Source organism: Podarcis pityusensis (assembly GCF_964106645.2).
Source record: "Podarcis pityusensis genome assembly, chromosome: 9".
In the NCBI taxonomy this organism is placed as follows: Eukaryota; Metazoa; Chordata; class Lepidosauria; order Squamata; family Lacertidae; genus Podarcis; species Podarcis pityusensis.
Genome location: NC_138034.1, coordinates 40,639,086 through 40,649,809, shown reverse-complemented (window position 1 = coordinate 40,649,809; position 10,724 = coordinate 40,639,086). Strand labels below are relative to the sequence as shown.

At 43.2% G+C, this 10,724-nt stretch overlaps 1 protein-coding gene across 2 annotated transcripts in view; it reads left to right on the top strand.

Moving 5' to 3' along the window:
• The first annotated feature begins 289 nt into the window (after positions 1 to 289).
• The window catches only part of SMAD1 (SMAD family member 1), a 36,296-nt gene continuing 25,861 nt past the window's right edge, over positions 290 to 10,724 (top strand). The window contains exon 1 of one of the 2 annotated variants that reach the window (XM_081022008.1): positions 290 to 658. The gene's annotated coding sequence lies outside the window, so the exon portion shown is untranslated. The remainder of the gene's footprint in view (positions 659 to 10,724) is intronic. The other variant, XM_081022009.1, reaches the window with a different exon arrangement.

Below are 10,724 nucleotides of genomic sequence, written 5' to 3'. Positions count from 1 at the left end.
ATGGCCGCCTAACCCGCGCGGAAGCGGCAGGGAGCTGGAAGCGACAACATGAAAGCCTTGCCCTGCTCGGCTCGCCACCCTCCGCCGATGGTCGCTGACGGAGCTCCAACCCCGCCGCAGGCCGCCCGTCCCAGCCGCGGCTGAGAATCCTCCTTGGGGGAGGAGAGGGAGAGAAAGAGGGAAGGAGCGAGGGGGGTGGGCAGAAAAAAAGGCAAGAGGAAAGAAGCGAGAGAGGCTTGCTTTCTGCAGTCAAGCCAGCGGTGCCTTCCTCGTCGGAGCGGGGGCGGGCATTTGGAGAGGATCCCTAACTTGGCCTAGAGAGAGCGCGCGCACGCGTGTGTGTGAGCGAGTGAGTGTGTGTGTGTGTGTATATATGTATGTTGCATATTGGCAGCGGGGTAAGTGGAGGCTGGGTGGCTCCGACTCTCTGACGCCAGTGAGACCAGATCAATCCAGGCGCAGCAGCAGAGCGAGCGCACGGCTGCTCGGCGGCAGCGGCGGCGACGCTGGAAGCGGGAGCGGCAAAGGAGGAGAGAAGCAGGGGGGGGGGGCGCAAAGGCAAAAAACCCCCAAAAGCAGAGCGGGACTTCGCTCATCGGCCCAGCGGCGGCGGGTGGCTCGTTTGCACGCTCTTTTCTGCTCGACCCACCGAGAGCCGGTAAGAAAAACTCCCTCGCGCTCTCCCCCTTCTCCTTCCTGCCCGGAGTCCTGCCTGCATCCAGCAACTCCCCTCCACCCCAAGCGGCGGCCTCCTCCTGGTTCGGGGATCTTTATGGTTCTCAACGGACAACGGAGCGTCCCTGCCTCCCTCGGCTGCTTCGCCTTCTCCTTCCTCGCCGCTCTCCTCCTCCGTGCAGCCGAAAGGGCGGCGAGGAGGCAAGAGGGAAGGACTGGAGGCGCGCGCGTCTGGCTCCCTGGGAGGGGAATGGAAAGGGAAAGAGAGAGAGAGGCTTCGTTCCCATCATGATGGCGGCTGTAGTTAGCCGTGGGGCCGACGGGGGCCGAAGCCGCGGTGGGGTCCCCCCCTTCTTAAAACTTCGTTGTCTTAAAAAGTGTCCCGTCGGGCCAACCTCCCTCCCTCCCCCCCCATCCCGATCTTCCCTTGTTTCCTGAGAGTCTGCATGGAGACGGTCGGGGTGGCTCTGGGGGCGCGAAGGAGACACGCCAGGAGCGGCTCCCTATTCCCCTCCGTCCCGAGCCCGGGAGGGAGAAGAAATGCAGCAGAAGACAAGAGCCCTTGTTCCCCGGCTGCGCGGAGATTTTCCCCGGCGTCCGGGCCCCTTTTGTGCTCGGAGCCAAGTCGGGGGAAACTTGCCACGGCTTCTTCGCCTGCGCGCCTGAGACGCGACTTCTCTCCCGGGCGGCAGGATGAGGCCGGAGTTGTGCGGTTCAGGGAAACCAACACAATAGATTTACTCTCCTCTCTGTGGCTTTCTAATGCCCCCCCCCCGTGTGAGGGTGATGTTACTGAGCCATCTTTCTCAGACTTCATAGGAGGCATCTGTGCCCTAGAACTTCCCCTTCTGAAATGTTATTTTTCCAGCCTCTATCGAACCGGGGTGGCAGGGATGGCTCGGTGAAATCTGGGGGTGACTTCCTCCCCCGCCCGCCCCCAGTCCGAAAATAGTTGGCTCATTATATTCTAGCAACCTTTCTGGGAATTGGTGGGAAGAGAAGTTATGCCAAAACCGGGGGCAGCAATTTCTGGCCCTTTGTTAATAGTTGATGAAGCTGTGTGTGGGCTGGCTTAGCAGTTCTTCATACAGGGTATGAATATGAATGGCTGCTTTAATTTGAGGAGTGGCTTCATGTTTCAGGAAACAACTGATCTTCACTGTAGCGCATATATACACATAATGTGTGAGTTACTCCGTGGAGACCAAAATTAATACCCATTTTCCCCCTGTATATATTCCAGTACCAACCACTTATGACTGAAAGGCTCCTAAGCAGTGCTTAGGAAAAGTGTTTACTGGTGAAAATTCATGTTCCCAAATGGGTCCCAGGGTGCCTTCACAGGTCTAGGATGGACAAGATACATTCTTAATTAAGTTGACTGTACTGTGTAACTATAGTTTGCACTTGAATTATAGCAAAAACACTTGCAAAAGTTGTGTCTCACTTAATGGTCTTGCTCTGCAGTTTGTGCATGTGACTTCTTGTTTGTATAACTATTTTGAAACTGGAACTTTACTATAACTACAAAGATTCTCTTTCCAAAACATTTGCTGTTTGGCTGCTGGGGAGTGACAAACAGATTATATTCTTCCAGACTGATGCTACATTATACTTATTAGATGCTTATTTTTCATTGAAAAAAATTCTGGAGTGGTAGTTGCGTTTGTCTCTTGCAGCAGAAATGATCAGTCTTATGACACCTTGGAGGCAAACACATTTATTAAGCTTCTGTGGACTCATAAGCTTTTGTGAACTCAGGCCCACTTTGTCAGATGGGCTTTGAGTCCATAAAAACATGGGCCATAATAAATTGGTTTGCCACAAGACAAGATTAACTCTCATTGTGTGCATTACACCCAGAAACAGATTGAAGATCACTGCTGAGGAAGGACTGAGAGACAACTCCGTTCTGCTGTCTGTTTTAAAAAGGTTCTGGAAATGCTTATCCTACTTGCTAACTGTAATACTTGGACCTTCTGTTTTCAAGGCACAAACAGGGTCTCCAAAAACTCACAGCCTTGCAGTGCTTCCTAGTCACCTCCCCAGATAAGATCACTTCAGTTCAAGGCCAGATCAGGTTACAAGGATAGTGATTTGTCCTTGCTTTAATTATGACCCCTTCGCTCCCCGAAATGTAATCAAATACAGTTCTGTTCTGCATTGTCCCTCTCTCTAGTTGTGGTTTTTAGTGTATATCCTTGACGATCTGATGACTCAAAAACACTTCTGAGCAGTGTTGAGAGAGGCGAAGGCAATATAGATTCTAGATAATAGCGCTGATGGCGAAAAACTCTTACGGCTGCAATCGCACGTTTTAAAGTTCCGCAGGAGAAAGATAGGGAAAATATTAAGACACCTTTGTTTATTGTTCGGCCTCTCCCCATCCCTTCAGTTAATGCACATCTGCCACTATTCACAAATTATGGCTTTCCTGTTTCAAATGTCACTGCAGCCCTTGGCCCTGGAGTGGGAGAAAACATATCGCCACCTGCTTATACCAGATGCTATCCTATACTGCCCTGTGAATAGACGGATGCAATCCCACAAGCATCATTTGTCCCATATCATTGCACCATCATTTCCTCCCTCTGTATTCTTGTAAAACTGACATGGACAGGAGGAAAGCCGTGTCTTTTCACCACCCTCTTATGCTTATACATACCCCTCCTGAAGATAAACACATACACAAACCCATTCTCCCTCCCTTGTTTTAGGACATTAGTAGCAAGGATAGCAGAGAAAGAGGGTGGGTGTTAATTCTCCCTCCCCCCAGTGTTGTGGAACTGACAATGTGGCTTTCCCCTTGTTTCTGTATGGGAAGGAGAGATTAAAAATGGAAAAGCCATTCCCTAAAATGTATTCAACTTTAAAGGATAGTGGTAGGTGGAGGAAGAACGTATATGTTCACAGGTGACAACAAATTGAAATTGTGATTGTAAATCTACGTTGCTGCAAAAATTAATAGATTTTAAATATGCTTTTAAAAACACATTTCTTCCTTTCACACTTGCATGCTGCTGCATAGCAGACAGTGAGAAGCTCAAAAGAGCTTTTATGTGTAAAGTCTGGTTTGTTCTGAGAATGAAAGCATGAACCTAAAGTGGCAGTGATTATTTCCAAACAAATTTCTCACAGCAATCCACCTTAATGTATGTAAACAGAAGGAAAGATCAGCTTAGGGAGTAGGTAAACTTGAATTAAGCTGTGCTGGCAATGCAGCAGTCAGTACTGTCAAGTGTAAGTGGTATCTCTTGGTGTGTAATCCTGCAAGGCTAATGGACGCATCATCTAGGCTTTATAAATAATGTAAGCTGTGTATAATGTGGACTCCCTAGAGACTGCAGAGAGCATCATTACTAGCCTTTCCAACCTGCTGTAGATCTCAAATTGACTTACAGCAGTGAAATGCAAAATGATACATCAGGGTGAAATGAGGGGGGTCAGCCTGTGAGCTTGTTAGTTCAGTCATCATAATTAAATATATTATGAAAGCAAGTGTTGGAACTCCAACACCCATATTCTTCTTTTGTGAGTAATACAGAGGTGAATATTTAGAAGTAAATAATTGAGAGCCCTGTTGTCTTTGCAAGTATGTTCTCATAAAACTTAAATTGGTAAGGGAGCTTATTGAAGAACAGACTACCACAGGGAAACCCCGCCCCCCACATGCTAACTAAACAATGTAAAGTAAAAAATAAACAAGAAATATTCTAAATTAAATTGAAAGCTGGCTTATCCTGATACACCGCTTTGCAGCAGGCCACCAGATTATCATTGCCATTTGGCATTATGTCTTTGTACTGAGAGTCCAGCTAAAAATCGCCATTCACCCCAGTTTAACTCTCAAGAGTTGTATAGCAGAAATTCTGCTTGGGGGCATGGGTGGGATACAGATGTGAGGAGGCTAATGAAAGCTGCTTTGTCTGCAAGCAAACACTTTGCAGTTAATCCAGATTGTGAATGCAGCAAGCTCCCTGGCAGTCATGGTGCTGCAGAAACTACAGATCCTGCTTTTCAGTATCAAATAACAATAAGAAAAAAGTAAATTGCATGTGCTGTACTTTTGTATGCAAGCTGCAGTCCTTGGCACTGTTAGGATCTTGGATCCAACAGACCAACTGGGCTTGCTTTTGTGCTGAACAAACAAGACTAGGGTCACTACAACAGTGTTGGCCACTACAAATCAATTTATTATTGGAGCTGGAAAATAGAAGGTTTGATTGGTAGAAAGTTTTTGGAATGTTCAGGGCCCATAAATACACTTGAATTGGGGCGAGGGACAATGCGCCTTTCAGCTTGGACTGGTGCAGGAAATGATTTTGCTGAATAGTGTGTGAAAATACCTTCTTCCAGTAGCCCTGTTTCTGGTAGGTGCATGCCCAATCATGCTTCCAGATCAAACAGTTATGAGATTGGAAGGAAAGAAAATGCTCTTGGAACAACAGTCTTTCCAAAATACACTGCCACCCATCTAGCTATGGTATCCAAGCCATACTGTGCAACAAAACAATGACTGTTTTTCAGAGCAAAATGTCTTGGGGCTGTAGGGGTGAAGATGAAGATTTGGATAAATGTTAGCATATGGAATTTTGGCAAATAAAGGAATAATAGTACCTCCAAATTTCCATGGAAAAAAATTCAGCTGAAAAATAGAAGACAGTATTTTAGTATTGTTTGTCTAAAAGTAAGCATTCAATCTGTTTAGGAAAGAACTGAGATACAAATCTTAATGCAGCTTTCTGCAAATCCTGGTTATATTCCTATATACGGATAGTGTTTATGGAGATGGGTAACAAATCATATAAGAGACCATTGAATCTCAAAACTACTAATTGCACTGGCTGCACAGTAACTTTGTGACTTGAACATGGTGTGAACCTGTTCAATTCAAGCTTCCTAGCATCTCCTTGGTGACTTGCTCAAGGCTTAAACAGCTTTGATTTTCATGTATGAAAGTGGCAAATTGGGTTTCATACAGACATATCTCAAGTCAGACACTGGCACAGTTTTCTCTCCTGTGGTGTGAGTCTGGCTTTCAACTGAAAAGAACAGATTTTGTTCTAGTCCCAATCCTGACCTGGTCCTTGTTTCACTGTTCTTCCCATCCACATTCCCAGTTCACATGTTTTATCTGGCTTTCAGGGGTGGGGGAAAATTGAATTCTTAATGCATAAATACAGTTGGCACCTTTATATTTAAGGAGAAAGTTAAAATTGGTTGAAAATCTAATCCAGGGGGAGGCTTCTTGGCCTCATCACCAGCCTCAGCCAATTGGTGCTGCTGAATTCTGCTACAAACTGGAAAACGTTATTTCCTCAAGAGTTGCATTCTGCTGAACAAAAAGACTGTACAGATGACATTCTTATGCATTCAGAAAATAGCCAGGGTAGTTTTACTTGGGGATACTGTTTGTTAGTGCTTCAAATAAGATATTGGTTGTGGGTTTTTTTGTACCACCTGGTGCAATATGAGTTAGATGCGACTTCATCCAAAACCAGGGATATAAAATGAAATCCAGTTAAGAAGGGAGGAAGTGATGGTTGGCAAGTCCTGTGAACTGAGTAGCGAGAGAGAGGGGAAGTGTTGTGGGTTTTCTGGGAAACCTTGAATTTGGAAACTTCATGGAAAATTTCCGGCTGCCCTAAATCAATTAAAATTTTGTTTTAACATATTTGTTTTGTTTTAGGTCTGTTTACTAAATATGTACCATGTTAAATTTCACATGTTGTATAAATTATCTCATTCCACCCCCTCCAAAAAAGCAGCTGAAAGCTGAACAAAAACATTTGATATGGGTGGGTGGGGGATCAATAAGCAAAACTGTCCTAAGCCCCTGATATATATATATATATTAATTATTAAGGTGATTTCAGTTAAAAGAAATAAAGTGCTACTGAAAAAAAGAAGGAAAAGTGAGAGGGAGAAAAACAACAAAGATAAAAGCAAAAATATGCAAAAAAGAGAGAGAGCAATATGTGATATTCCCATACATCCTTGTATAAATTGGTATAGTATCGTTGTCCTAGTGCTTATGTAAATTTTAATAGCCTACTACATTTTGTATAAACTCATTCCAAATGTTATTCTATTTATCCATACAGAGTCTGTGCCTGTAAGCAGTAAGAATTGTAGGCAGTTGAGTATCTATCATTAGCAGTCTTTCAGCTGCCAGTAACAAACGTAGTCCCCACCCCAAAAGGGGCATTATGAGGGCAGGGTGGGGATAGAGCAGAGGCAGCCATTGATCTGCTGGATCCAAAGCTGTTTCATCCCTTTGAGTGGGGCCCAATCTGGGACTTTCAGTTCTACAAGCCTGGAACTGGTTCAGCAAAAACATTTCCCCCCCCCCCCTTTTGTCCTGGCCAGTATGATTCACCTGTGCTAGGATTGCTCTGCCTGCCTGGCTTAAACATTTAAATTGGGATATTTGGATATTAGTTTTATTGGAATATTAAGCTATGCCTACTCAATTGCATACAGTTCTTTACATTATTTACATTTTAAGGTAAAGACAATGGTTGACATACTGATTTTGTTAGTAACCTGTGTCTCCGGTTATAGTCACCTGAAAAGTGATATTACAACTCTGATTTTAGTCTTGACTGGTATCGTTTCCATTCCAGCTGCCCTGTTGTGTTGTGTTCATTCACTGTGTTACCAATTTTATGAAATAAAAGACTTTGTAGAAAACATACATACATGCCACACATCACTGGTAATGGTGGTATAATGTTCATTTTCCTTGAATACTGTAAAATTTTGGAGTGGTCTTAGATCCATTGAGGCTTCTGTTTTGAAAGCCCAGGGAGGAGTCCTTTTCAGTACAGATGTTGCGAAGGCTGCAACCATTTTGTTCCCCCAAACTCCGTCCCAGTAACTGGCATGAACTGAGACTGGACTAGAAATGTGTGTTCTGCCTAGAATGTGGCTTGAATTGGTACCAAGCAGATACCACCAGCTTCTGTTGGTGAATTGCAGATACCACCAGTGTCTGCAGCCGTATCTCCTGTTGTGTTTCAAAGCCTGCACCTTTCAATTTGTTTGAATATTTATAAACCAGGGCTGTCACCCAGACAAAGAAATCTTTGTTGGGTGGTTGAGCTTTAAACATGAATATGAATGAGAACAATAGTTCTGGATCTTATTCTGTTGTTTTTAGATGCAGTGTGTAAGAAATGATGGAACTCTTCAGATGGCAGTTGTTGTTGTTGTATTGAAAAAATGTGCCTGAGTAATCTGACACACCTCCTTAGTAGATTTGAGTGATTGGTGTGGTGATCAGTCTTTAATCAAATGTTGTCAATGTTGTAGAGTTGCTTAGACAAGGATGAGGAAGCCCAAGTTTGAATCCCAACTTGGCCATGACCTTGGGCCAGCCACCACCACTTGGCTGAACCTACCTTTCAGGATTCTTGTGAGGATAAAATAGGGTGGGGTAGCAAAATCATTCACAACATGAAGAAAGGATGGGAAGAAAAACAAAAAAAATGAAACAATGCAGTTCTATTTTAAAACATTAAATTACTTGAGCACGACATATGTTATATTTCATCCTCCCCGATATTCCCTTGTGATTTCTCAGAGCAGAGGAAACTGAATCTTGCAACCATATGACAGGTTTAGATGGAAGAGTGAATAGTATGGCGGTCTTGATGGCTGTTGGACAGCTGTGAACTTTTTCTACCTGGAGATGTTTAAGGCAGGCCTGGCCTTGGTGCTCATTGTTACGCATTTAAGGATGTGGGCTTTATTGTATCTTGCGTAATACAACTGTAGCCCGTCCTAATCCTTCGAGATAGAAATTAAAAGCCCCTGTTTTAAAAGTTGATAATACTTCTAAGGTGGTAGACTTTGAAGATCTCATTTATAACTTATTTATAACTTTGAGCACCTTTTGTGGTTAAACCAGCTGAAAGCTTCAGGAGTACAGTATAAGCTTTCTTTGGTGTGTAAAAATTTCACAAAAGGCCAAATATTTAAAATGGCTTTCTCAGAATGTGTAACTTGAACTGTCAGCTGTCATGACAACTTTTACGATTGAGGCATACTAGGGTAGCTTAGTAAAACTAGAGGTTGTCTTAAATGTGTAATTGGGATGAACGTTATCTGAGTTGAATTTTTTTCTATGATCAAATGTTACGCAGTATTTCAGAATAAATAGATTTGTGTACAATTAGGTTACTACAAAGTTAGTTTTTTTTTAAAAAAATATGACTCTTCCCCTGTGTTATTTCACATCTTCTCTCTGGTATTTAAACAGATTGAGTTGTGCTGCATATGTTCACATGCTTAACTTTCACCCTGTTGCAAAACTTGTATTTAATGCAGTTCCCTGGGGGTCAGGGAGAAACTCCAGTTAGGTAGTCAATTTGCATGAACTAGTAATAAATTCAGCATAAGTGTACATGCCCAAACATAGCCTTTATAAATCAGATATACTGTAGTACACTACTTAAAGCAAAAGGCAGCTGCATGTTCATGAAAGAAAATTGGGGAAGAGGCAGTTTCTATCAAATATCTTAGACAAGTGTTTTCACTTCTGTTTATAAGTTTCTCACACTAGCAGTCTATGAGGAAACTTGGTATATTCCTAGATCTGCAAGAGTTCCAAATCTAAGTTGGATGACTTGTATTGCAAATTTGATTAATGAGGAGAATCTGCAAGTTACAGCTTGTTTCATTTTCTGTGTTCAGTGAAAGAAAACTCTTAGGCTTCCAAAATGCAACTCTATTCCTTGGTTTAAGTGAACATGGTTTAGGATAGAGAAATCTGGGTTGTACATGCCAGTGGGCATCTCACAAACTCTGCATGGAAAGAATTCTGATCTAGAGACTCCCCAAGTCAAATAACTGCATGCTTTCCATCCCCTCTTGAAGAAACTGCAAAGTAAAATGGCGTTCTATTATGGAATTAACTATATAAAATTTCTACACATTTCTGACTAAGTATACAGACATGTCCCGCCTTACGAACACAACGCATTCTCTGGAAATCTTTTGTTAGACGAGCATGTGCATAACGAGTCCATTATCCCCATTATTTCCTACGGAAATATTTCTAATGTGGGATTTGTCTGCTCTTTCCTCACTCTCTCCATGGTTTCTTCCTGAAATGGCTGTAGCCAAAGGAGGAAACTGATTTGTCCAATCTCCCTCCCTCCCTGCCTCTCTCCATGGTTTTTGCCCCAAAATGGCTGCTGCCAAGCAGCAAACCACAAGGAAACCAGGAAATTGGCTCTTCAGATAAATGAATCTGTGGGGCATATAGCAAGGTTTCAGCATAATTCTTTTTGTGTAGATAAGTGAATTTTCAGAGAGCGAGTGATAGCGGGACTTGCGTGTATATTCAAAAGATGCAGCTTCTTCTGATATATAGGCATATGTAGTGCATATTTCGGGGCAAAATTGAGCATGGTACCTATTTGTACATTGTTTGGCTAATATGCTTTTACGGGCTTTGGAGGTCCTGCTATCAAACACAACTTCACACTTTGTAAAAAGCTTATTTTTGGAGGTTGCCAAAGGAACATGTAATGAGAGCTGAACTTGAATAGCTCGAAAACATATGTAGCTGAACAATGCATTTTGAGGGGTTCAAAACACAGCCAGTATAGAATTAAACTTAAGCCTGTCCTCCTAACCCATTAGCTGACATCACTAGTCCATGGTAAGCATGGTTTGGGGAAATTTGGTCTTGGGTCAAATTGGACCCCCTAGTGGTCCACAATTGGTCTGCAGTGTGGAAGTTTCCTACCCTTGGTTTATGGTTTACAATTTTGGCTCCACCCTGTCCAGTAGATGAAACCAGGAGCCTTGGCTCAGTGTTATGTGAGAACCAGTGCTTGTGCTTTCTTTCTTGTGAAGAAATCACAAGCTGCTGGTGGCTTGTTTGGGAAAAACAAACCATGAACGCAGGTTCACTTCCTGTGATGTACGAAGCAGCCCAATGTACAGTATTCATCAGTATTGCCAAGTCCCTATTCTGGGTTTCTAAAGACAGCAGTTGTAGCTTCAGTTCTTGGTGCATTTAGTTGACGAAGTGTCAC